Source organism: Bubalus bubalis, chromosome 5 (genome assembly GCF_019923935.1).
Source record: "Bubalus bubalis isolate 160015118507 breed Murrah chromosome 5, NDDB_SH_1, whole genome shotgun sequence".
Taxonomy (NCBI): Eukaryota; Metazoa; Chordata; class Mammalia; order Artiodactyla; family Bovidae; genus Bubalus; species Bubalus bubalis.
Window position 1 is genome coordinate 80,704,464 of NC_059161.1, and position 27,781 is coordinate 80,732,244.

Sequence of the window (27,781 nt, forward strand, 5' to 3'; positions counted from 1 at the left end):
GTGAGAAAATAGGGGTCCTCTGGCCTCAGCTGTAGCCACAAACCAGAGCACACAGAGTCCTTTCAAACTTTGCAGGCCTGACTGGTGTCCAGTGACCTCTTCAGCCCCATGTGGACACCAGGCACTTGGCACCTGTGCCAGCCAGGGCTCACCTAATACTCCCTGGCATCTGCCTTGGCATCCTGTCCCATGACAATGGCCCCCAATGCTTCAGCATCTTCGAGGAGCTGGTACTTCACCCACATCTCTGATCACCTCCAGCTATATTCCCCTCCCTCACAGTTTCCTTTGAGCCTCCCTACTGGTCCTTGAAGAAGGCTGAGTGCTGAAGAATTGATGCTTTTCAACTGTGGTGTTGGAGAAGACTCTTGAGAGTCCCTTGGACTGCAAGGAGATCCAACCAGTCCATTCTGAAGGAGACCAGCCCTGGGATTTCTTTGGAAGGAATGATGCTAAAGCTGAAACTCCAGTACTTTGGCCACCTTGTGCAAAGAGTTGACTCATTGGAAAAGACTCTGATGCTGGGAGGGATTGGGGGCAGGAGGAGAAGGGGACAACAGAGGATGAGATGGCAGGATGGCATCACTGACTTGATAGAGTCTGAGTGAACTCCGGGAGTTGGTAATGGACAGGGAGGTCTGGCATGCTGCGATTCATGGGGTCGCAAAGAGTTGGACATGATTGAGTGACTGAACTGAACTGAACTGAACTGGTCCTTGAACCTTGAATCAGGCTTGCTGATACCTCAGGCAGGAAATCATCCCTGAAATATCCACGTGGCTTCTCTTTTCCCTCCCCTGAAATTCCTACCCAAAATGCCATCTTTCATATGGTATTTACAATTGTACACATTACCCTGGGCAATCTTCATTCTCCTGAAGTACAACTTTGCTGGAAAGAGTATTTCTGGCTGACATTTTTTATCATTCAGTATTTTAAGAATGTCATTCTGCTCTTGCCTGGCCTGCAGTTTCTGCTGAGAAATCTGATGATGGCCCAATGGGAGTTCCTTTGTAGGGTTCTTTTTTTTGTTTGTTTGTTTTCTTGCTGCCTTTAAAATTCTTTGTCATTGACTTCTGACAGTTTTAACATAATGTGTATTGGAGAAGGTCTTTTTGTGTTGAGATAACTAGGAGTTCTCTTAGCCTCATGGACTTGCATATCCACTTCCTTCCCCTGTCTGGGAAGTTCTCAGCTGTTATTTCTTTAGATAATCGCTCTACTCCCTTCTCCCTCTCTTCTCTTTCTGGGTACCCATCACTCTGTTGCCCCTTATAAAAGAATCAGAGAATTCTTGTAGGATTTCCTTACTTTTTAAAGATCTTAATTCTCTATTATCTTCTATCTGAATCATTTCTAGATTTATATCTTCGAGTTCACTATTTCTTCCACACAGTCTGCTCTATTTCCAGTACTTGCTAATGAATTTTTCATCTTGTTAATTGAGTTCTTCAGCTCCAGAATTTTTGTTTGTTGGCTTTTTAGAGCTTCAGTCTCTTTGGTACAGAATTCCTTCTGTACAATAATATTATTACTGATCTCATGGTAATGCCTTTCTGAGTTTTCCTGTGCTTCTTCACAATGGCCATTTTGAATTGTCTTTCACTTGGATAATACTCCTTCCCCCCCCCCCCCCCCCCCCCCCCCCGGAGGACTGTTGTTTCCTTTTTGAAACACAATGTTACCTTGGTTTTTCATGGTGCTGGATGAGCTGTTCTTCTGCAAGCACATGTGAAGTAGGCAACACCTTTCTTCTTTAGGTAAAGCTTTTTTTTTAAACTTGATTCTAACATTTAAGGGAAGGGAAAGTTGCTCAGTCGTGTCTGATTCTTTGTGACCCCATGGGCTATACAGTCCATGGAATTCTCCAGGCCAGAATACTGGAATGGGTAGCCTTCCCCTTCTCCTGGGGATCTTCCCAACCCAGGGATTGAACCCAGGTCTGTCACATTGTGGGCGGTTTCTTTACCAGCTGAGCCACCAGGGAAGTCCAAGAATACTGGAGTGGATAGCCTATCCCTTCCTCAGGGGATCTTCCTGACCCAGGAATTGAACCGGGGTCTCCTGCATCACAGGCAGATTCTTCACCAGCTGAGCTACTAGGAGCTAACATTTTAAAAGGTCAGTAAAACTAATACAATTATGTAAAGTTTAAAAATAAAATAAAATTAAAAAAAATACAAAAAAAAAATTAAAAGGTCAGTGATTAGAGCGCTTTCTTCTATTTCCAGTAGGTGGAGCTGTGGCATACATTTGTGTGTCTCCACCTGCATGGCCTCTGCAAGTGTTGCAGGTGACCTGGGTACTGATGCTGGTGTTACTGGGACGTGGGTCACTTCCACTACGTTCCAGGGCCTCCTGCATGTTCAGGGTGTAGGGGTCCACAGGCACAGTCTTTGGAGGTGAGGAGGCAGGTGGCTGCAGTCCCTGATGCCCAGCTCCCATGGCCCAGGCGTTTCAGTGGTCAGGAAGCTGGAGTCCTATACAAGCTGCCTGACCAGTGCTGCCAGGCTCCCTGGGGACATGGGCTGAGCTCGCAGCCAGACTAGGATCACAGGTATCACCTTCACTGTCTCAGGCCCTGCTTTCTCTACGTGTCCTGCCCACCCGCCTTCAGATGCACAGATCCGAGGAACTCTCAAGAGACCTGATGTGCTGAGTAGAGGCATCTTTGTTGAGTTATGGATGTTTTATGATTATATATTGAAGGGGAAAGAAACAGATCATCTCATTCCACTCTGATGCTGGACATCGTTAAGATGCCATTTTCACATAATAATTCTTGGTAAAAAGAAACATAACTGGAAAAAGACACTTTAAAAGCTATATGTTCAATTATTTTGTAACAGGTAAAGACCAACAATATCAATTTATAATTATATAATAGACACTTTCCTTGACATTTTATAACAGATAAATTTCTGAAAGCCTGGGTTTATTTCAACTGTACCACAGTAGTATTTTCAAAAGTATATAATTTGTGTACTATCTGTTCTTTTTTATGCCTGACCCACTCCAGTGTTCTTGCCTGGAGAATCCCAGGGATGGGAGAGCCTGGTGGACTGCCATCTATGGTGTCGCACAGAGTCGGACACGACTGAAGTGACTTAGCAGCAGCAGCAACATAGGATTTTTTAGATAAAGAGGAAGTAGCGGTGATGCAGCTGCAATGGGCTGGGCATGCTCCAGGAAAGCCGGGGGTGGGGGGGCACACTGCAAAGGGCCAGGACGTGTCACTGAGCTGGCCTCGCTTAGCCTGTCCACTCGCTCTCCCCACACCTTCAATAGCGCAGAGGAGACATGCAATGTCCGCTGCAGTCCACTGGCTTGGGGTGCTGCCCCTTATAATACATGATGAATGAGAAGTGCAGCTGGAGCCCCATCCCCTGGGGACTGGCACACATACTGATTTCACGTGGCTGGAACCACACCCTCTGTTGTGCCTTTGTGTAAGGGCAGGAGAAGAGGGTTGGTTCAGGAAAGTAACCTCATCTCAGGAAGAAGCACAACTTCAGCCTATTTAATGCAGCTCTGCTCCAGCTGTAAAAGCTGGAGGGGGAGGGACACAGAAGGGCCCCAGAGGTCCACACAGACACATGGTCATGTGGCTGCCACCTCATTTCTGTGAGTCATAGGTAAACACAGAGGCTTTAACAACTGAAAAACGGGGAGAACTGTGTTCTGCATTGCACACAAAATAAATAAACTACAACTGGGTCCAAGTCTTGGGTTCATCTTGGGATCAATGAACTGGGACAAGAAAGTTCGCATATCCAGTCAATCCACTGGGCATCCAAAGGTCAAGACAACCTGAGAAAAGGGAAAACTTCCTCTAGCAGCTTCAACAGCTTTTGAGGCAAAAGCCTCTGAAACTGCATTAACAAGAAGGAAACGAACATACTGATGCTGCCTAAGACAAAACGTCACTTACTAAATTTAAAACACTGTTTGAAAAAAGCACACAAAAATCTGATAAACTACTTCTGGGATAGTAATGATTAACTTCTATTCAGGTAGTTATCAGTTCTGAATATTTGAATACATATTTCTGAAATTATATTTAAGAAGGCAACATTACTTTTTACACTGATCTTTCAAAAAAGTACAGTATTTGAAATAGTGACATTCACCATTTTCATCTCTTTCATTGATAAAACCATACCAAGAGCAAAAAACAGTACAACTCTCAGATCGTTCTTTAATTAACTAGTAATTATTATATTATACATAAACCATTGTGCTAAGCATGGAATATGAAAATCCTATTAGTAAGGAATTTATGGGGAAACAGTGGAAACAGTGGCTGACTTAATTTTGGGGGGGCTCCAAAATCACTGCAGATGGTGACTGTAGCCATGAAATTAAAAGATGCTTGCTCCTTGGAAGGAAAGTTATGACCAACATATTAAAATATGTCATTTTAATTATTAAAATAATTAAAAAGCAGAGACATTACTTTGCCAACAAAGGTCCGTCTAGTAAAGGCTATGGTTTTTCCAGTAGTCCGTATGGATGTGAGAGCTGGACTATAAAGAAAGCTGAGAGCCGAAGAACTGATGCTTTTGAACTATGGTGTTGGAGAAGACCCGAGAGTCCCTTGGACTGTAAGGAGATCCAACCAGTCCGTCCTAAAGGAGATCCGTCCTGAGTGTTCATTGGAAGGACTGATGTTGAAGCTGAAACTCCAATACTTTGGCAACCTGATGTGAAGAGCTGACTCATTGGAAAAGACCCTGGTGCTGGGAAAGATTGAAGGCAGAAGGGGAGGACAGAGGATGACATGGTTGGATAGCATCACCGACTTGATGGACATGAGTTTCAGCAAGCTCCAGGAATTGGTGATGGACAAGGAAGCCTACTGTGCTGCAGTCCATGGGGTTGCAGAGTCAGACATGACTGAGCAACTGAGCTGACTGACTGATCCATTTAACATTTACTGAATAGTTCCTATGTGCCCAGTACTACCTGAATCTAAGTGCTCGGGATGTTGCTGTGGATAAAAGAAATAGTTCTGCCATCTTTGGCCTTGTATATTAATGGACATGACTCAGGAATTAGTATGAGTTCTGTTTGTATACAAGGCATATTTTATTACACAAGGCATCTCTTATTTATAAGGGATGCTTTAAGTTCCTCTACTGAAGATAGTGATCAAAACAATCCAGAATATTCCCACCTAAACCAGTATCACTGTGAACCACTCCACAAAATGATTGTTTTCCTGACACAGTAAAAGTCTGAACCATCAGATTTAATGACATCAACAATATAAAAAAAACCACAAATGTAACCAGTTTCAGTTGGTGCTGGTTCTCCTTTCATGGAGTACGATGGTAAGAAATTCTGGGTAGCTATCTGGTTTTTCCACAGTGAGAAATTTCTATTTTGTGAAGTTACTTTACTTTAAAGGCAAAAATCTCCCAAAGAAAATACTCTAAATCACTGCAAAATAAACTCTCCTTATAAATACAGTTGTCCCCAATGTTCTGTTTTTTTTTTTTTCTGTATATGTTTCTGCACATGGATATACCAGCTTAAAATAAAACATTCATGCCTTCATATAATGTACAGACATATACCCTATGTATCTGCAGAAAGACATGTACATAAGTACATGGAATATGTGTATGAGATACAGTTACACATACATCAGTGAAATCTGACACGGTTACAACCTGTTGAAGACATTGTTCTCCCTGGTGTTTCCTTGTTTCTTCCACATGGTTCTTGGTTGAGAGCGGGTTGGCAGGAAGGATGAGGGAAATGAAAGCTCTGAACACCTCTAAACAGTTCCATTTTTTCCAAGTTTTCCATCATGTAGTGACCACCAGGTAACAAAACACTCATGCTTTCCTCTCCAGTTCATTAATGAGTCACACGCCTGTGCCCACAATGGGCACCAGATACCAGCACTGCGTTCACCACAGCTGTGTATTTCACCTGTGGACTGGGTGATGCTTCATGAGAAATACCTGCCCATGAAGGTCCTGGCCTCACAGAGACATCATGTGGGCATGTGCTTTAAAAGTACCGAATCTAAGAACAGACATACAGGTGGAACACCCTGTTCTCAAGGGAGAGGTTGAGGAAGAGGGTCAGAAAAGCCCAGGAGCAACCAAATCAGGTCCCATTTAAACACAGAGTCTTAAATACCAGGCAGACCACAGACAAGAACAGAAACCAAGGAAGAAAATGGCCACACTGAGACTTTCCTAGATTCAATCAAGCACATTGAAGAGAGAATCGCTTTCTTACTACATGAATCAATGTTACTTAATGCCAAGCCCCAGCAAAAGTCATTTCACACAGCCCCCCCAGACTGCACTTCCCCAGAGCACATGCCCTGGTCGGTTCTCCTCATGCCAGTTTCCTGCCACTTTTTTAAAAGAAAGTGGTACTAGGAAAAAGATACCATGTCCTGACGCTCAGTGAAGGAAACTGTGGCAGACAGAGAAACAGAGACAGAATGAAATCACATCCCACTTCACCACAACACAGCATGTGTGACTTGGGCAGGTGGTGTGGACTCTCTCTGCCAAGTTTCCTCATCTATAAAATAGAGCAATAATAGCAGCTACTGAGGGTTTTCACATCAAGAGTAAATGCATCAGCACATCACACAATGTTCCTCTCAAATTACCTTCTGCCTAAGCATTGATTATATTTCAAAAGAAGGAATCTGAAAGACGGCACATACAACATGTTTTGAATCACAATTTTTAAAACTATGAGACCATGCATTTATTCAATACATTTCTACAAAGTATAAATTTTAACAAATCCAGACTTATGTAAATTCAGTGCCCCTGTATCAAACTTCCTCAGAGGACATGGAGGCAATGAGCCGAGAAGTGGACATTGACAAGAACTGTGCGTGTGTCAGATTTTCACACAGAAAACCTCCTGTTACTCACATTCTTATACAGATCTTGAAAGGTCTTCAGGTCAACCACAGAATTGTCCAAGTTCACCACAGCTGTGTGAAAAAGACAAAAAGAAAGTATAAACTGCCATAAAACAGCTGTGAAAAGTGTCTGACCACCTCAAACAATAGTGACCATCCACAGAGCAGATTTCATGTCCTGCAGGCAGCAGGGGCGCTCTGCCTTCACCGCAGCTGCTCCCCATCGACAGAGACTGAGCTGAGCTGGGAACGTCAATGCGGCAGGTGCCAGGTGTCACAGCTTTCACACTCCACAAACACAACTCCCAAGAACAGGCCCCCATGGCCAGAGAGAAACCCACAGTCTGTCTCTTTCATGACTCACCTGAATAAATTTGAAAAATCTGCTTAATACCAGAAAAATAGACAACTCACTCATGTTACTGCCACATCCTAGTTCTATGCCAATAAGTGCACATATCTGCCAATTTATCTAAAGACATTTGGCAAAGGCTATATCTAATCACTAAATTGATAGGCTTAATATGGAAACAGGTGCATTTCCTGTTACAACCCTTTAAATTGTAATAATCAAAGGATAATTCTCCACTTGAAATCAAAACTCCACCTGAAGCTTTCTGCACACTCATGCCAGTCTTCTGTTTCACAGTTTGCATGGATTGCCAGTGATCAAGGATGTTAAGAGCTCTGACAATAAAAAGTTCTTTAATTAAAAAAATCTTACAAGCCATGAGAAGAGTGAGTGTATCTTGATCGATTAACTCAGTTAGAGGAGTGTTGCAGTTTCAGAAGTGGTGAAAGCACCGGGTACTTAAAGTATTAAAGGCAGAGGGGACTGGGAGAAGCAGAGGCCATAGTCTCTTCCGCCAGAGTCGAGCTGTGAGCTTAGTCCTGCTGGGCCAAGAGGATGTGACTCCAGCAGGGCTTTCCCTCCCCCATACAGCCGGCTATGAGTAGTTAAAGCTCAGAAACAACAGGGAATGGATTAGAACAGAGGCAGTGCCATCTTATATTTGAAAAGCTTGTATCTTTTTTAGAAGCAACTTTTTATGCATTAAAGTCACATTAGAGAGACTTCCCTGTTGGTCCAGTGGTAAAGAATCCAGCTGCCAATGCAGGGGACATGGGTTTGATCCCTGATCCAGGAACTAAAGCCTCACATGCCACAGGGCAACTAAGCTGCAGCTACTGAGTCCATGCACCACAACTAGAGGGTCTGTGAGCTGCAATAAGAGATCCTGAATGATGCAGAGAAGATTCTGTGTGTCACACCTGAGACCTGAGGCAGTCAACTTAATTAGTTAAAAGAAATCACGTCAGAGAAATACTAATGTCCCCCATGATTATCGGTTATTTTATTCCTCTGGACAATGAGCCATCAAACTAACCCTTACATATGAATATATATATCAACAGAGAAAACAGAAAATCTTCATAACTGAACAAATGACCAAGCATGACTTAATACACACCTAAACCAGCCCACCACATTTTATACATATTAACAAGATGTTGAGTAGACCACAAAATTATTCCAAGTGGATCATGATAAATATGTGTGCTCTTTAGATTTTTGTACATTTAAATATTTTGGAAAAAGTTTTTGTGAGACCCAAGTTTTTAGTCAAAACCATCTGTAATACAATGAAAGGAACATGCCAAGTTTCAGTGTGTAAACTCTGATTTTCTCTGTCATAGGTTATAAGTTCACAACTGTTTTTTTTTTTTAAATCCATTAATAGTTTAATGCATGAGATGAGGAAATAAGTTTGTGTTATGACATTGTTTGACATTTTTGTTGTGACTTAATAGTCATAAATAGTTCATGTACCTTGAGAAGACAGGATATAACTATACATTATACATTCTGTTCTGTTTATATATTCTAAATCCTTATTTGTATTTTTCTTCTTGATCTCTTTTGACCAAAGTAGTTTAAAGTTACTCTTATCAATGTGCTTGTCTCTCCTTGTAAGTACTATGTAGTTTCTTTCTTACATAGTTGCATCTGTATTTTGAGGGGCAAAATTCAAATCTATTATAATTTCATTGTGAATGGTGGCTGTTAGTATTAAGAATATGTTTTCATTGTTTTGTTGTTGTCCACATAATGTTCCTGGCCTGAATTTTAAGTTGTCACATGTCAAGATCATAACCCTTGCTTTTTTGATTTGCATGTGTTGGGCCTAATTTCACTTCTCTTCATACTTTAGCCTTTCTGAAATATTTTGTTATAGCTAAGTTTTATTTAGAAGCAGAAGATATTAAGAAGAGGTGGCAAGAATACACAGAAGAACTATACAAAAAAGATCTTCACGACCCAGATAATCATGATGGTATGATCACTCACCTAGAGCCAGACATCCTGGAATGAAAAAGTCAAGTGGGCCTTAGTAAGCACCAGTATGAACAAAGCTAGTGCCAGGTGATGGAATTGCAGTTGAACTAGTTCAAATCCTAAAAGATGATGCTGTGAAAGTGTTGCACTCAATAGGCCAGCAAATTTGGAAAACTTAGCAGTGGCCAAAGGACTGGAAAAGGTCAGTTTTCATTCCAATCCCAAAGAAAGGCAATGCCAAAGAATGCTCAAACTACTGCACAATTGCAGTTGTCTCACACCCTAGCAAAGTAATGCTCAAAATTCTGCAAGCCAGACTTCAACAGTACATGAACCATGAACTTCCAGATGTTCAAGCTGGATTTAGAAAAGACAGAGGAACCAGAGATCAAATTGCCAACATCTACTTGATAATCAAAAAAAACAAGAGAGTTCCAGAAAAGCATCTACTTCTGTATTACTGACTATGCCAAAGCCTTTGACTGTGTGGATCACAATACACTGTGGAAAATTCTTCAAGAGATGGGAACACCTGACCACCTGACCTGCCTTTTGAGAAATCTGTATGCAGGTCAGGAAGCAACAGTTAGAACTGGACATGGAACAACAGACTGATTCCAAAAAGGGAAATGAGTACATCAAGGATGTATACTGTCACCCTACTTATTTAACTTATACACAGAGTACATCATGAGAAATGCTCGGCTGGATGAAGCACAAGCTGGAATCAAGATTGTTGGAAGAAATAACAATAACCTCAGATATGCAGATGACACCACCCTTATGGCAGACAGTGAAGAAGAACTAAAGAGCCTCTTGATGAAAGTGAAAAAGGAGAGTGAAAAAGTTGGCTTAAAGCTCAACATTCATAAAACTAAGATCATGGTATCAGGTTCCATCACTTCATGTCAAATAGATGGGGAAACAGTGGAAAGAGTGACAGACTATTTTGGGGGCTCCAAAATTACTGCAGATGGTGACTGCAGCCAGGAAATTATATGATGATTGCTCCTTGGAAGAAAAGTTATGACCAACCTAGACAGTATATTAAAAAGCAGAGACATTACTTTGCCAACAAAGGCCCATCTAGTCAAAGCTATGGTTTCCAGTGGTCATGTATGGATGTGAGAGTTGGACGATACAGAAAGCTGAGCACTGAAGAATTGATGCTTTTGAACTGTGGTGTTGAGAGTTTCTTGGACTGAAAGGAGATCAAACCAGTTAATCTTAAAGGAAATCAGTTCTGAATATTCACTGGAAAGACTGATGCTGAAGCTGAAGCTCCAATACTGTGGCCACCTGATACAAAAAAACTGACTCATTGGAAAAGACCCCGATGGTAGGAGGAGAAGGGGAAGACAGAGGATGAGATGGTTGGATGGCAACACCAAATCAATGGACGTGAGTTTGAGTAAGTCAGGGGAGAAGTCCGCCTGGCTCTCCTGATCAGCAGGCAGGTCAGACCAAAATGGAGACGCAGTGCAGGGCTTTCAGGGCACCTGGCAGCAGCTGCCTCTGTCCACAACCATACCACTCTGAACAGGCCCGATCTCGTCTGATCTCGGAAGCTAAGCAGGGTCTGGCCTGGTTAGTACTTGGGTGTGAGACTGTTTGGGAATACTGGGTGCTGTCATCTTTTTGCCTCCCCTCTCCTTTTGCCCCCAGGCCCCAGGCACGTTTAGCGCCGCAAAACCCACCTGCCCCTGACCCCTGGCACCCCACCATGCTCAGAGCCGTCACCTGCCTTTAGGTTGGCCAGCCGGCCGGTCAGTCAGCCAGCCAGCCGGCAGGCCTGGAAGGCACCAGAGTCCCTACTGTTGGGTCCCTGAAGCCCCAGCCCCTCCCTGGGTGGGTGGCAGGGGCTTCGACTCCTGCAGGACACCTGGGTTGCCCTTGCGCGGCCTGGGAGCCCCTCCACATTCAGCTCCCAGGAACCCAGATGACCATCTGGTCTCTGTCTGAGGCTCCCTGGGCAAGCAGGGCAAAGACTAATAGAGTTTTGCCAAGAAGATGCACTGGTCATAACAAACACCCTTTTCCAACAACACAAGAGAAGACTCTACACATGGACATCACCAGATGGTCGACACCGAAATCAGATTGATTATATTCTTTGCAGCCGAAGATGGAGAAGCTCTATACAGTCAGCAAAAACAAGACCAGGAGCTGACTGTGGCTCAGATCATGAACTCCTTATTGCCAAATTCAGACTGAAATTGAAGAAAGTAGGGAAAACCACTAGACCATTCAGGTATGACCTAAATCAAATCCCTTATGATTATACAGTGGAAGTGAGAAATAGATTTAAGGACCTAGATCTGATAGATAGACTTCCTGATGAACTATGGAATGAGGTATGTGACATTGTACAGGAGACAGGGATCAAGACCATCCCCGTGGAAAAGAAATGCAAAAAAGCAAAATGGCTGTCTGGGGAGGCCTTACAAATAGCTGTGAAAAGAAGAGAAGCGAAAAGCAAAGGAGAAAAGGAGAGATATAAGCATCTGAATGCAGAGTTCCAAAGAATAGCAAGAAGAGATAAGAAAGCCTTCTTCAGCGATCAATGCAAAGAAATAGAGGAAAACAACAGAATGGGAACGACTAGAGATCTCTTCAAGAAAATTAGAGAAACCAAGGGAACATGTCATGCAAAGATAGGCTTGATAAAGGACAGAAGTGGTATGGACCTAGCAGAAGCAGAAGATATTAAGAAGAGGTGACAAGAATACACAGAAGAACTGTACAAAAAAGATCCCCATGACCCAGATAATCACGATGATGTGATCACTGACCTAGAGCCAGACATCCTGGAATGTGAAGTCAAGTGGGCCTTAGAAAGCATCACTACGAACAAAGCTAGTGGAGGTGATAGAATTCCAATTGAGCTATTACAAATCCTGAAAGATGATGCTGTGAAAGTGTTGCACTCAATATGCCAGCAAATTTGGAAAACTCAGCAGTGGCCACAGGACTGGAAAAGATCAGTTTTCATTCCAATCCCAAAGAAAGGCAATGCCTAAGAATGCTCAAACTACCACATAACTGCACTCATCTCACACGCTAGTAAAGTAATGCTCAAAATTCTGCAAGCCAGACTTCAGCAATATGTGAACCATGAACTTCCTGATGTTCAAGCTGGTTTTAGAAAAGGCAGAGGAACCAGAAATCAAATTGCCAACATCCACTAGATCATGGAAAAAGCAAGAGAGTTCCAGAAAAACATCTATTTCTGCTTTATTGACTATGCCAAAGCCTTTGACTGTGTGGATCACAATAAACTGTGGAAAATTCTGAAAGAGATGCGAATACCAGACCACCTGATCTGCCTGTTGAGAAATCTGTATGCAGGTCAGGAAGCAACAGTTAGAACTGGACATGGAACAACAGACTGGTTCCAAATAGGAAAAGGAATTTGTCAAGGCTGTATATTGTCACCCTGCTTATTTAACTTCTATGCAGAGTACATCATGAGAAATGCTGGACCGGATGAAGCACAAACTGGAATCAAGATTGCTGGGAGAAATATCGATAATCTCAGATATGCAGATGACACCACTCTTATGGCAGAAAATGAAGAGGAACTAAAAAACCTCTTGATGAAAGTGAAAGTGAAGAGTGGAAAAAGTTGGCTTAAAGCTCAACATTCAGGAAACGCAGATCATGGCATCTGGTCCCATCACTTCATGGGAAATAGATGGGGAAACAGCAGAAACAGTGTGAGACTTTATTTTTTGGGGCTCCAAAATCACTGCAGATGGTGACTGCAGACATGAAATTAAGAGACGCTTACTCCTTGGAAGGAAAGTTATGACCAACCTAGATAGCATATTCAAAAGCAGATACATTACTTTGTCAAAAAAGGTTCGTCTAGTCAAGACTATGGTTTTTGCTGTGGTCATGTATGGATGTGAGAGTTGGACTGTGAAGAAGGCTGAGTGCCGAAGAATTGATGCTTTTGAACTGTGGTGTTGGAGAAGACTCTTGAGAGTTCCTTGGACTGCAAGGATATCCAACCAGTCCATTCTGAAGGAGATCAGCCCTGGGATTTCTTTGGAGGGAATGATGCTGAAGCTGAAACTCCAGTACTTTGGCCACCTCATGTGAAGTGTTGACTCGTTGGAAAAGACTCTGATGCTGGGAGGGATTGGGGGCAGGAGGAGAAGGGGATGACAAAGGATGAGATGGCTGGATGGCATCACTGACTCGATGGATGTGAGTCTGGGTGAACTCCGGGAGTTGGTGATGGTCAGGGAGGCCTGGCGTGCTGAGATTCATGGGGTCGCAGAGTCGAACACTACCGAGCGACTGAACTGAACTGAACTGGGCAAGCCTCAGTCAATCCTGGAGGCTGCCCCACCACCGGCCCCACCATCAACCCCAGCCCCATCCTCACAGGTGACCGCATGTGCTGCACGCATGCAAGCACACACCCACAGAGACACACAGACACAAATACACAAAGACACACCCAGCCTCTGAGATGGGTCAAGAGCCGGAAATCCCAGGTATCAGAGACAGAGAAAGAGAGAGAGAGAGGCATCAAGAGGACCACACAGCCTTCCCATCCCCTGACCTCCACACACTCCACCCTCCATTCTGAGTATCCACCCGGCCCCCCGTTGACCCGACTACACCCTCGCCCACCGACACACTCACACACACACTCTCACTCACTCACCCTCTGACCTGGGGACGGGGTCTGGGTCTTGCCTAAGGTAGCCAATCCGAAGGGGACCTTTGAGATCTCAGCTGCGAAGAAGAAGTCTTGGAGACCCTACTGGTGACTGCCAGCCCCAGGGCACCGTGTCCAGCCTGGGCTCGGCCCAAGGCTGACGCCCCTCCCTTGGGGAAGCTGCTACTTCCTCACAGTCTCTCTCTGAGGTATGTCATGGTGGGTGCCAGTGTGTCTGTCTCGGATCGGATGCCATTCTCTTTCCCGTGTCTGTCTCGCGTTTTCCGTCTGTCAGTGGCTCTGTGTCTCCCTCTCTCCTTCTGTGCCTCCGTGTGTGTGTGTCTGTGTGCGTTGTGTGTGCTCGCACACGTGTCTGTCTCCCCCTCGCCATCTTTGAGTCTGTCTCTGAACCTTTGTCTCTTTCTGACTCTGTGTTTGCTGATACCGGGCCTTCCATCCCTTCCTCCGCCCCCGGCTTCTCCCAGGTGCTATGACTTTGGCTCTTGCTGGCGAACTTGCGTCTGTCGTCTGTCTCACTTGGCCTGGCTGCGTGTGAGTGTCTGTGTGTCTGTCCGTGTGCTTGCCTGTTGCTCAACTGCTCTCTCAGGAAGGTCCTGAGCTTGGGGCGTGGCGTGGAGCAAGGGGGAGTCTCGGTAGGGCAAAGGGGCGGGGCTGACGCTCTCCAGTCGACCACACTGGTGGCTCCCTGTGCGTTTGGGCACTGGGCAGGTGCGGGGCACGATGGGCGCTCCGGGCCCCGGCTGGACTGCACCTAGGCCCAAAGGAGGCTCAGAGGACCACGAGCCGCTGGCAGCTGCGGGCCGCCAAGCCAGACACCTCTGGGGCCACATGGCCCTATGCAGCGAATGGGATGGGGCGGGCCTGGAGAGGCCCAGGGTGGGAGAGCGCTGAGACCTCCTAGCCCCTCACCCAATCTCCCAGCCCCCACACACACTCCCAGCCGCCTGCTCTGGGTCCCAGAAGCCTTCCGGACGCGGGTGCTGGCCAAGGGTGGCAGTGTGTGGGGGCCGGGTAGCTTCGGCCGGCCGCCTGGCTGCCCGCCTTGGCTGCCTGGAGTCTGGTGGCGGGTCCTGCGGCGCATGTACAGCACATGTCAGGGGAGAAGTGCGCCTGGCTCTCCCGACCAGCAGGCAGGTCAGAGCGAAATTGAGATGCAGCGCAGGGCTTTCAGGGCGCCAGGCAGCAGCCGCCTCTATCTACAAGCCTGAATAGGCCTGATCTCATCTGATCTCGGAAGCTAAGCAGGGTCGGGCCTGGTTAGTACTGGATGTGAGACCACTTGGGAATACCGGGTGCTGTCGTCTTTTTGCCTCCCCTCTCCTTTCGCCCCCCGGCTCCAGGTGCGGTTGGCGCTGCAAAACCCACCTGCCCCTGATGTTCCCATTTCTTTGCCCAGAAAATGAAACTAACTACAATATACCTGCAACCACAATAAGCACCCACACACCCAGGCTATTTTCCAGCTATACTTACATGCTATGAGGACATGATCCCTTTTCGGTACATGTAAAACACAAAATGACACGCTCATGTCATTAGGTATTTTTAAAATTAGATTAGCACTTTGCCCTTCTTTACACATCAGTCATGATTACTTATCTCAATAGCTAGTTTCTATTTTATGTCAGGAAGTATCTACTAAGACAGTCACTGTTCATATTATTCTCTTAAGTCTGTACAGTGATGGAAGCCAACTCCCTAGCCTGGAAGGACGGGGTCCTGGGCACCGTATCTGACTTTTGACAGTTGACTTGCACTTTCAACAAGAGATAATGTGCCCTCGCTAAGAGGCACTGAGTGATTGTCATCTGAGACAGAATCTATGGGACTGCAGCTTCTTCACGCGGGCCGGATGCATGTTGATGTATGGCAAAACCAATACAATATTGTAAAGTAAAAATAATAATAATAATAATAATAATAATAAAGAAAACCTAAGGGATAGCCAAGGCTACATTTCCTTCTGTTTTTTAAGCTAGGGGATGCTTTCTGTGAAGCTTACATGGGAGTTACAAAAATAAAGACATAAAAGAGCCTCCAGGAACTACCAGCGATCGTAGATTGGAGTCAGAGAATGATTTCTCCTACCCATCCTTGCATCGCGGTGAGGAACTGAGGCCCAGACACAGCTGGTAGGGAGACAAAGACGAGTCTGTCTCCCCACTGTCCCACTTCTCCCCATCCCAGACTGGCACACAGACCAGATGCCTGACAACACGTAGCAGTTACTCTGGGGGATACCTCAGACTTTTCTAATTTAGCAGCATTTTAGTTCACATATGTGACAGTGCACAGAAAAAGTAAAAGGCATTCATGGTTTAAATCATACAACGTATTGTTAACCTTCATTGAAAATTCATTTCACCTGGATTAAAGCGTGGTCTCCACCTGGGCCCCACAAGCCTCCTTTGGGCTTCTCCTCTCCCGCTGCCCCACCCGCTAAGCACACTCTGGTCACACTAGCCTTCCTGCTGCCCTGTGCACACAGTCCTGCTCCCTCCAGGGGATCTGGGTGTGTGGGGATCTCTGAACACATACCCTCTTTCTCCCTGCTCCATGGATCACCCCATTCCCTGTTGCTCTCTCCACAAAGTCGATCCTCAAACAAAATGCTATAGAATTCACTTGTTTGCTGACTTATTTCTCTATCTTACTTGACTAAATCAAACTCTATGAAGTCAGATACTTTGTAGATTCTTTTCCTTACTGACTCCCCAGCACCTAGAACAGTGCCTGACACACAGTAGATGTGTGAAATATTTGCTGAGTGTTGTGGGAGGGGATGAAAGGTGAGAGCAAAGAATGATGAAACCACGGAAACAAAGCGGGAGCCCCAGGAGAGTGGGTGCTGAGGCGGGCACAGGTCACCATGCCATTGCTAGGGCTGCACCTAAGTTCAGGGCACATCTTTCAGAACAAAATCACTGAGAACAGTATGGCATAATCACTCACCAACAGGTATCACTGTGGCAACAATACTAACAAGCAGCTTTAATACACAAGTGTTTTCCCAAATACTATATTTCACTAAGTTAATCAAAAGATGTTTCTCTTATACTGACAGATCTCTATTTTCAACTCAACACAAGAGCTGGCCATTTTTAAAGAAAGATCTTTAACATCAAAGTGAGGACAGTTAATATTAAAGCAAATCCAGGCTCTAGAACACTTCTGTTTTCTGCTGGTTTTAATCATCTTCAAATCCTCCAAAACAACAGACTTGAGACGAGACCCTGGGGCTTTGTAGATACGAGGACATTTTCTCTTCGTTGTCTGTCTATGCAGGCGATGCAGGCAGAGCCCACAGGGTCTCCAGGGGGGTCACAAATAGCCTTTCCCTTAGAGACACATACAGTGTTTCCTGTTTTTTTTGTTTTTTTTTTTAATAGTCCTAGGTCATGCAACCTGCTCCAAAAAGCAAACATCTGGATTCTGATGGTAAAAAGAATGTCATCACCTCACCAAAACAAAGAACTAGAGAGTGTTATCAATATTCCACTGTTTTGAACACCTACATCTAAACTTTGATCTGAATTGAGTTCATCCTCTCACCCTCACCTCTTTCACTACTTCCTTGAATCAGTGTGTTATGCCTATGAGAAATTTATACATCAAAATATTCTTTTCAAGATCATAAGCTGGAGCACAGGAGTTCTAGAGGGTCCAGATTTTAAGGTGAAAGAAATGTACAGAAAAACTACAAAGTAAGGGGGAAAAATGAGAATAATCAAGAGAAGAAAGAAAAACAAACGTCGAGGAGAAGGGAAACAAGAAGAATAAGAAGGAAAAAGAAGGAAGGGGAAGCAAAAGAGTAAAGGGAAGCATGAAAACTCACAAAGGGCTGCCCACTGAGGGATACACAGGCTGGCCTCTGCCCAGTGCAGGGCCTCTGAGTACTGTGCCAGTCAGGAGCCGGTGGGAAGGTAGGGGAGAAACCCACTGTGTTCCAGTGTCCTCAGAGTGTGGACCCCTCATGCAAACTACCAGGTCACTGGCCTCCCACCCCTCCTCCCAGAACTGGGGAGCTTTTCAGAACTGCCTTCTGTCAGCCCTGCATCCGCAGACAGTCCCTCTTCATCATCAGGACAGGTGTTTTCAGAGTGACCCAGGGAGAGCTCTCAAGAGCACATCTCACACTGCCAACTCCTCCACCCACCCTTCCTAAGGATTAAGAAAGTCAGTTCAGTTCAGTTCAGCAACTCAGTCAGGTCTGACTCTTTGCCACCCCACAGACTGCAGCACACCAGGCTTCCCTGTCCACCACTAACTCTTGGAACTTACTCAAACTCACGTCCTTCGAGTCGGTGAAGCCATCCAACTAGAAGTCCAAGAAACTAGACTGGTTTAAAAAAAAAAATTATTGTCTGAAGTAGAGTGGGAGAAAGAACATTCCTGACAAAAATTTAAATGCTCCATTAAAAATAAAAAAAACAAAAACCTCACAAAAATTTCTGGGTGCTCCACAATTCCAAATATGCTTCAAAAATGATCTCTTTATCATCACAAATAAGCCAGTGACTTACAAAACAAAACACACCTGGATGAGGTTTACATCTGTAGAGAGGACAGGAAGAAAAAAGATAGGATATGCAACTCAATGGACATGGGCTTGGGTGGACTCCAGGAGTTGGTGATGGACAGGGAGGCTTGGTGTGCTGTGGTTCATGGGGTCACAAAGAGTCGGACACAAGTGAGTGACTGAACTGAACTGAACACGGGCTGATTTAACAAAAACTGAACATGGAAAATCATCTCCAGGAGACATGGTTGATCTGCTTGAGAGCATTTTATTCCTGTGTCAGGTGGCAGGTTGAGAGATAACACCCCCTGGCCCCTTACAGAATCTCTGCTTTTCCTCAAGTGAACATGGAGTCAAGCATCAGGACAAACCTGGAAATCAGTTGAGAATGTACTTCACACTATATTTCATCCCACAGAAGCTCCTTTATTTAGAAGCCATAGAAACACTTCTTTTGGATACTAGAGGACAGAAGAGTTGTCCTTCTGAGACTATTTCTTTTCATCTCACAGCCATGGGGCATGATCCAGCTGTGTTCCCACTTCCCTTTCTACCTTAAACCTGAGGGATAAATGTCAACCACCTTTAAAAACTGCAAGTCCTTCTGAAATTCATTTCAGCATTTTGGTTCACCTCAGTACTATACTCAATTTCTTTCAATTTGATCTATTTCCCTCTCTCATCTTTTTGTATACCTCACATATTCATAAGCTGCTCATATATTTTTTTGGAACCAAGGTGGATTACCATTCTTTTAGCCAGTGAGTAAACACAGGTCTTAGGATTCCTATACAAAAAGTTTGTCATGTTTCTACCAGCTATCCTTCTGTATTTTCCTCCAGGATTTTCTGTGCCCAAATTGCTTTTCTAAAATCAGTCGTCTGTTCAATGTCTTGACCATTCACATTTTTAAAGAAAGATAATGGACTTGGACTTCCCTGTTGGTTCAGTGGTTAAGAATCTACTTGCTAATACTGGGGACAGGAGTTTGATCCCTGATTCAGAAAGATCCCACATTCCAAGGGACAAGTAAGTCCACGAGTTGCAACGACTAAAGCTGGAGTGCCTAGAGCCCATGCTCCACAACAAGAGAAGCCACTGCAATGAGAAGCCCCAGCACCACAACCAGAGAAAGTCTGCACATAGTGACAAAGACCCAGCCCAGCCAGAAATAAATAAATAAAATTAAAATTTTCGGAAAGCATTTATTCAAACAAAGAAAAAAGGGACTTTCCGCAGTCCAGTGGTTAAGACTCCATGTTCCCACTGCAGGGGGCCCAGGTTTGATCCCTGGTTGAGGAACTAAAAGTCCCACATGTAGCAATGAAGATCCTATGTGCTGCAACTAAGACCAGGAACAGCCAAATAAACATATATACTTTTAATTTTTTTTTTTTTTTACAAAAAAGGAAGATAACGGCCTTGATTTTCCAAAGATGCACCAAGAATGATCAAGTCACTCTCACACCTTGACCCTGTTCTCCACGAATTCAAAACTAAAATTAAGTCTCTCTGCATAAATCTATCAAGTAACCTTTGGAGCTTGGTGATGAGCCCTTAAAATGGTCCTCAGTCTCTTTCAGCACACGCAGAATTCCATCAAATATAATACTTGCATTCATGTGCTAAGTAGATATTTTATTAATATTTGTATCTTTTTCAACAAAATATCTTCATTTATTCACTCAATATTTAAGTATATACTGTATCCAAAGGTCTTGAAATGTTAGTAGTCTACACAGAAGACAGATAGTAGATACAGATCAGATCTAAACCTAAGTAATGATAGAGATATGAATAAAATGCCAGGAGGCTCCAGAAAAACCACCGTGGTGGGGGTGGGTTGCATCAAATAAGTATAGGGAAATGAAGAGAGAGAAGATAAGGAGAAAAGATAACTGGAAAGGATCCCTTCTTATTAACGTTTCTGCTACAAACTTCTGGAGCAAGCACATTACTCTCTAACTTCCTTTCCAGCCTGTCCTTCTAGGAGATTTCACTCTAAGGACTTCAGATGGTCAGCCTCAGCACCTCAGGCTTCTCTGTGGAGGAAACACAAAGACACTGTAGGAACCGAAGATCCCCAAGAACCCATAACCCCTGAGGCCTCATTGCAGCCTCTGCACCTAGATTCACATAGAGGAAGGTCAGTTTCTTCACCAGTAGATGAAGGTGGAGAAAACCAGTTTCACAAAATGGATTGTGGAAAAACAGAAGTGCAGTCCCCGAGAAAGGCAGAAAAGGCAGCACCATAAATCTGAATTAGCCTGCCATGTGGATTAGTGGGGCTTCCCAGGTGGCACTAGGGGTAAAGAATCCACCTGCCAATGCAGGATACAAGGGGACCCCAGTTTAATCCTTGGGTTGGGAAGATGGCAATGGAAACCCACTCCAGTATTCTTGCCTGGAGAATCCCTTGGACAAGGAGACTGGGGGATACAGTCCATAAGTTTGCAAAGAGTCAGACACGACTGAAATGACTTAGCATGCACACATGGGGATTAGTAAAGAGTGTAAAGAGGAGCCAAAAGGCCAAAGAAAAGTCAAAGAAAACCAAGTTGTCAATTTTCTAAGATAGAACCACAAGTCTTTCTTCTTCAGAAAGAAAAATAATCAGTGAGTTGTTTTACTTTAAAACAAAGCTGCTGGGCATACACACTGAGGAAACCAGAAGGGAAAGAGACACGTGTACCCCAATGTTCATCGCAGCACTGTTTATAATAGCCAGGACATGGAAGCAACCTAGATGTCCATCAGCAGATGAATGGATAAGAAAGCTGTGGTACATATACACAATGGAGTATTACTCAGCCATTAAAAAGAATACATTTGAATCAGTTCTAATGAGGTGGATGAAACTGGAGCCTATTATACAGAGTGAAGTAAGCCAGAAAGAAAAACACCAATACAGTATACTAACGCATATATATGGAATTTAGAAAGATGGTAACAATAACCCTGTGTACGAGACAGCAAAAGAGACACTGATGTATAGAATAGTCTTCTGGACTCTGTGGGAGAGGGAGAGGGTGGGAAGATTTGGGAGAATGGCATTGAAACATGTATAATATCATGTATGAAACGAGTTGCCAGTCCAGGTTCGATGCACGATACTGGATGCTTGGGGCTGGTGCACTGGGACAACCCAGAGGGATGGAATGGGGAGGGAGGAGGGAGGAGGGTTCAGGATGGGGAACACATGTATACCTGTGGCAGATTCATTTTGATATTTGGCAAAACTAATACAATTATGTAAAGTTTAAAAATAAAATAAAATTAAAAAAAATAAAATCAGTTCAATAAAAAGGATTTTAAAATGTAAAAAACAAACAAACAACAAACAAACAAACAAACAAAAAAACAAAGCTGAAAGGGACCACATGCTGCAAACAGTAATTTTAGCTGTGAAGTCACTACACACAGATCACAGTCAAGTGCACTGGAAATAGTTTATCACTATTAATAATCATATTATCAGTATTTGCAATTAATATGTATTTTTCAAAAAACGTAGGGTCTATGCATGGTTTTCAGTGTTACTGACATTGTCACTTGCCTGCTTATGACAGGGAGGGTGAATGGTCCCAGAATGAGAATGCCCTGCAGAATCCCACAGAATCACAATAGGAAAAGTTTAGCAAGGGCCATTAGACCATTTTGGACAAAACAGTTACTGGGCTCTTGGGTTTATTAACAGATCAGCTGGAGAAAAAATAAGTCACTACATTAAACTATTTTCTACTTATCTCCACCATCCTCTTTAAGAATACACATTTTAAAAGGAGACAAATTGTTATATTAAAAATTGCTACTCTGGCATTTTGCAAGTTATATCGAATAACAAAGAAAAAATTAGTTTGCAAATGTCTCAGCCTCAATTCCAACTATCATCTCTTACCAAATTAAAATTCATATTATCACTAAGTAACTTTCTGTCTAGCATTCCTCCAGTTTACAAAAAAAATCAGTAACATAAAATGTTTCATAACTTTTTTAAACTGCCCTAAAATTTTAGAGGATAATATAAATGTTTCAGTTAAAGTTGAGAAGTTCACCCTAGCAATGAAAACAATGAAAACATCACCCTAATCATTGGTGTCAAACACAAGATATGAACAACTGTTAAAATATCTCTCTATGAAATTGATTGATTCTACTGTAGCTACACCCAGCTATTTCCTAACCAGGAAGTAACTTCTAGAAAAACATCTACTTCTGCTTTATTGACTACTCCAAAGCCTTTGACTGTGTAGATCACAACAAACTGTAGAAAATTCTTAAAGAAATGGAATACCAGACTACCTTACTGCCTCCTGAGAAATTTGTATGCAGTTCAAGAAGCAACAGTTAGAACTGGACATGGAACAACAGACTGGTTTCAAATTGGGAAAGTAGTATGTCAAGGCTGTATATTGTCACCCTGCTTATTTAACTTAGATGTAGAGTACATCATGTGAAATGCCAGGCTGGATGAAGCACAAGCTGAAATCAAGATTGCTGGGAAAAATATGAGTAACCTCAGATATGCAGATGACACCATCCTTATGGAGGAACCCTGAGTTTCCCGCCTCAAGTCAAGATGAGGCCCTAGTCGCCTGCACCAACTCGAGAGGAATCCCAAGAGGCCCCTCACAACTCGAAAGGATTCTTGACTTCCCATAGACAACATGAGAGGCTCCCTCAGGTCCCCGTGGTAACTCGAGGGAACCCACACTTCCTGCCGCAACTCGAGAAACACCTTGAGATTCCCGCTTCAATGTGAATTGAGGCCTGATTCCCCAGCCGTGACTCCAGAGCACTCCTGCACTCGCCCTCGCAACTTGAATGGAGACTTGACTTCCCTGAGGCAACACAAGAGGCTCCCTGAGTTCCTCGTGGTACCTGGAGAGGAATCCCAAGCCTCCCGCCGCAACTCGAGACAAACCAAGAGATTCCCCCATCAATGCGAGATGAGGCCCTTTTCTCCTGCAGCACCTCTAGAGCAATCCCAAGTTCCCTCTCAAAACTCGAGAGAAGGTTTGACTCCCTTCATGCAACTCAAGGGGGCCCAGAGATCCCCGTCACAACTCGAGGTGAAAGCCGAGTTTCCCGCCACTACTCAAAAAGAGCCCTGTGTGTCCCACCTCATCTGGAGATGAGGGCCCATTCCCTGCTTCAGCTCAAGAAGAATCCCAACTTCCCCTCGCACCACAAGAGGAGGCCTGTGTCACCAACTGAATCTTGAGTGGAACCCCGCAGATCCTGTTGCAAGGAAAAAGGATGCCAGATAAGTCCTGATTCCCCTGCACCGGCTGCAATGGAACAGAGAGTATCCCCTCACAACAGGACGGGAGGCCTATCGCCCAAGCCTATCCTCTTGAAAAAGCCCAAATTCCCCACCTGAACTCCACCAGAGGCCTGATATCTCTTTGAAAACTCGATAGGAATGCAGAGTTCCATGCCTCAACACCAGACGAAGCCTGACTCCCTAGTTGAACCTTGATATGAAGCCCGAGATCCCTGTTGCCGCCAGAGAGGAAAACTGAGTTTCCCGACTGAACTTTAGACACGGCCCTATTCACCGGCAGTGACTCTAGAGGAATTCCAACGTGTCCTTCACAACTCGAAAAGAAACCTTACCACTCTGAGGCAACACGAGTTGGTCCCTGAGGTCCCTGTGGCAACTCGAGAGGAACCCCAAGCTTCCCGCCACAACTCGAGAAAAACCACGAGATTCTCCCCTCAACGTGAGATGAGGCCCTTTCCCAGAGCAGTGTCTCCAGAGAAATCCCACATTCCCTCTTGAAACATGAAAGGGTACTTGACACCCTTGATGCAACTCAGGAAGGTCCCCGAAATACCCGTCCCCACTTGAGAGGAACACCGAGTTTCACACCACAACTCAAGAAGAGCCCCGTTTTCCCCCTCCTCAACTCGAGATGAGGGTCGATTCCCCTGCTTCGTTGGGAAAGGAATCCGGACATTGCTGTCGCCCCTCAAGAGGAGGCCGGTCTCACCTTGAAACTCGAGCACATCCCAGGGAGTTGTGCCTCAGTTCGAAAAGACCCTGATTTCCCCATCCACTCCAGATAAGCCTGATTCCCTTGCACGGACTTGACTGGAACCCCGAGAACTGACACAAAACACGAAGGGAGGTGTGACAGCCCTGTGGCACCTTGAGAAAAAGCCCCAGACCCCTATGTCTATTCGAAAGGAAGACTGACACCCCTTTTACACCTTGAGAGGGAAGCGGACTTCCATGTCTCCACACGAGATGAGGCCTGACTCCCCTGTTTAAACTCCACAGGAACCCCAAGATCCATGTCAGAACTGGAGAGGAACCCTGAGGTTCCGGCCTCAACTCAAGATGAGGCCCTATGCCCCTGCACTGACTGGAGAGGAATCCTGAGAGGCCCCTCGCAACTCGAACGATGACTTGACTTTCCTGAGGCAACACAAGCGGGTCCATGAGGTCCACATCGCAACTCGAGAAGAACCCCCAAATTCCCTCCAAGCCTCGAGGAAAACCACGGGATTCTCCCCTCAACGCAAGATGAGGCCCTTTCCCACTGCAGCGTCTTGAGAGAAATCCCACGTTCCCTCCTGAAACTCGAAACGGTACTCGACACCCTTCATGAAACTCCAAAAGTTCCCCGACTTACCCGTCCTCACTCGAGAGGAACAATGAGTTTCCCGGCACACCTCAATCTGAGCCCATTTGCCCCTCCTCATCTCGAGATGAGGGTCGATTCCCCTGCTTTGCCTGGAAAGGAATCCCGACGTTCCTGTGGCACCTCAAGAAATGGCCAGTCTTACATTGAAACTTGACAGGAACCTTCGTGGGTTGTGCCACAATCCCAAAGACACTGATTTCCCCATTCACTCGAGATAAGGCCTGATGCCCCTGCACCGATTCGAATGGAACCCCAAGAATCAAGTCACAACACAAAGGGGCACTGACACCCCAGGTGCATCCTCCATAAAAAGCCGCACTTTCCAAATCCAACTCGACAAGAGGCCTGACACCCCATTCACAACTCGAGAGGCAAGCCGAGTTCCATGTCTCAACACAAGATGAGGCCTGACTCCCCTGTTCAAACTCCACAGAAACCCCAAGATTGATGTCAGAAATGGAGAGGAACTCTGAGGTTCCTGCCTCAACTCGAGATGAGGCCCTACTCATCCCTGCAGTGACATGAGAAGAATCCCAAGGTTCCCCTCGTAACTCAAAAGCAGATCTGACTTCCTGAGGAAACACAAGCGGGTCTCCTAGGCCCCCACACAACTCGAGAGGAACCCTAAGCTTCCTGCCACAACTCCACAAAAACCATGAAATTCTTCCCTCCACACGAGATGAGGTCCTTTTACGCTGCAGTGTTTCCCAAGAAATCCCACGTTCCCTCTTGGATCTCGAAAGGGAACTTGACACCCTTTATGAAACCCCAGAAGCTTCCTAAGATACCCGTCCCCACTTGAGAGGAATGCTGAATTTCCCGCCACAACTCAAGAAGAGCCCCGTTTTCCCCTCCTCAACTCGAGATGAGGGTCGATTCCCCTGCTTCATCTGGAAAGGAATGCCGGGGTCCCCGTCACCTCTCAAGAGGAAGCCGGTCTCAAATTGAAACTGGAGAGGAACCTGGGGGTCTTGCCACAATTCAAAAGACACAGATTTCCCCATCCAATCGAGATAAGGCCTGATTCCCTTGCACTGATTCGAATGGAACCCCGAGAATCAACTCACAACACGAAGGGAGGACTGATACCCTGGTTGCAAATTCGAGAAAAGCCCCAGGTCCCCAATTCAACTCGACTGGAGGCCTGAAACCTCTTTTACAGCTTGAGAGGAAAGCAGAGTTCCATGCCTCAACACAAATCGAGACCTGACTCCCTGTTTGAAACTGCAGATACACCCCGAGATCCACATAAGAACAGGAGAGGAACCCTGAGGTTCCTGCCTCAACTGGAGATGAGGCCCTCTTACATTACACTGACCTCAGAGGAATTGCTAGAGGCCCCTCACAACTCGAAAGGATTCCTGACTTCCCATAGGCACCATGAGAAGCTCCCTGAGGTCACCATCGGAACTCGAGGGAACCCAAAGTTTCCTGCCACAACTCGAGAAAAACCTCGAGATTCCCCCTTCAATGCGAATTGAGGCCCGATTCCCCTGCCATGACTCGAGAGCAATCCCACGCTCCCTCTCGCAACTCGACTGCAGACTGGACTTCCCTGGGACAACACGAGAGGCTCCCTGAGTTCCCCATCATAACTCGAGAGATACGCCAAACTTCCGGCCGCAACTCGAGAAAACCACGGGATTCCCCCGTCATTGTCATCGTGAGATGAGGCCCTTCTTTTCCTGCAGAGCCTAGAGAGCAATCCCGAGTTCCCTCTCAAAACTCCATAGGAGGCTTGACTCCCTTTAGGCCACTAAAAGGGCTCCAGGAGATACCCGTCGCAACTCCAGAGGAGAGCAGAGTTCTTTGCTTCAACTCGAGATGAGGCCTGACTCCCCAGGTGAACCTTGAACGCAACCCCGAGATCCCTGTCACCACTGGAGAGGAACACGGAGTTTCTGGACACAAGCCTAGATGAGGCCTATTTCCCCTGAAGTGACTTGCGAGGAATACCGAGGTGCCCGTCACGACTCGAAATGAGACTTGACTTCCCTGAGGCAATAAGAGCGGGACCCTGAGGTCCACGTCACAACTCAAGAGAAACTCCAAATTTCCTGCCAAGCCTCAAGGAAAACCATGGGATTCTCCCCTCAATGCGAGATGAGGCCCTTTCCCACTGCAGCGTCTTGAGAGAAATCCCATGTTCCGTCTTGAAACTCGAAACGGTACTCCACACCCTTTATGAAACTCCAGAAGTTCCCCGACATACCCATCCCCACTCAAAAGGAACACCGATTTTCCCAGCACACCTCAATCTGAGCCCCTTTGCCCCTCCTCATCTCGAGATGAAGGTCGATTCCCCTGCTTTGTCTGGAAAGGAATCCCGACGTTACCGTTGCCCCTCAAGAGGAGGCCAGTCTCACATTGAAACTCAACAGGAACCCTCGTGGATCGTGCCACAATCCCAAAGGCACTGATTTCCCCATCCACTCGAGATAAGGCCTGATGCCCCTGCACCAATTCGAATGGAACCCCGAGTATCATGAAAAAACATTAAAACCATCTTTAGTGAAAAATATCCATATAGAAAAGGCCATGCCAATCCCATATTCACCATGTCTGCTTTAAATCCATCAAGTTTGTCCAAATCACTGAAAATCTCAGTAACACTCTTTTTTAAAAAAAAATTATTTTATTTTTTAACTTTACAATATTGTATTGGTTTTGCCAT

General features: G+C 45.1%; 2 pseudogenes; one reads left to right on the forward strand and one right to left on the reverse strand.

Annotated features, from left to right (window-relative positions):
- Positions 1–6,703: 6,703 nt before the first annotated feature.
- The window catches only part of LOC123332646, a 41,055-nt pseudogene continuing 19,977 nt past the window's right edge, over positions 6,704–27,781 (reverse strand).
- LOC112582599 lies at positions 10,760–10,878 on the forward strand (annotated as a pseudogene).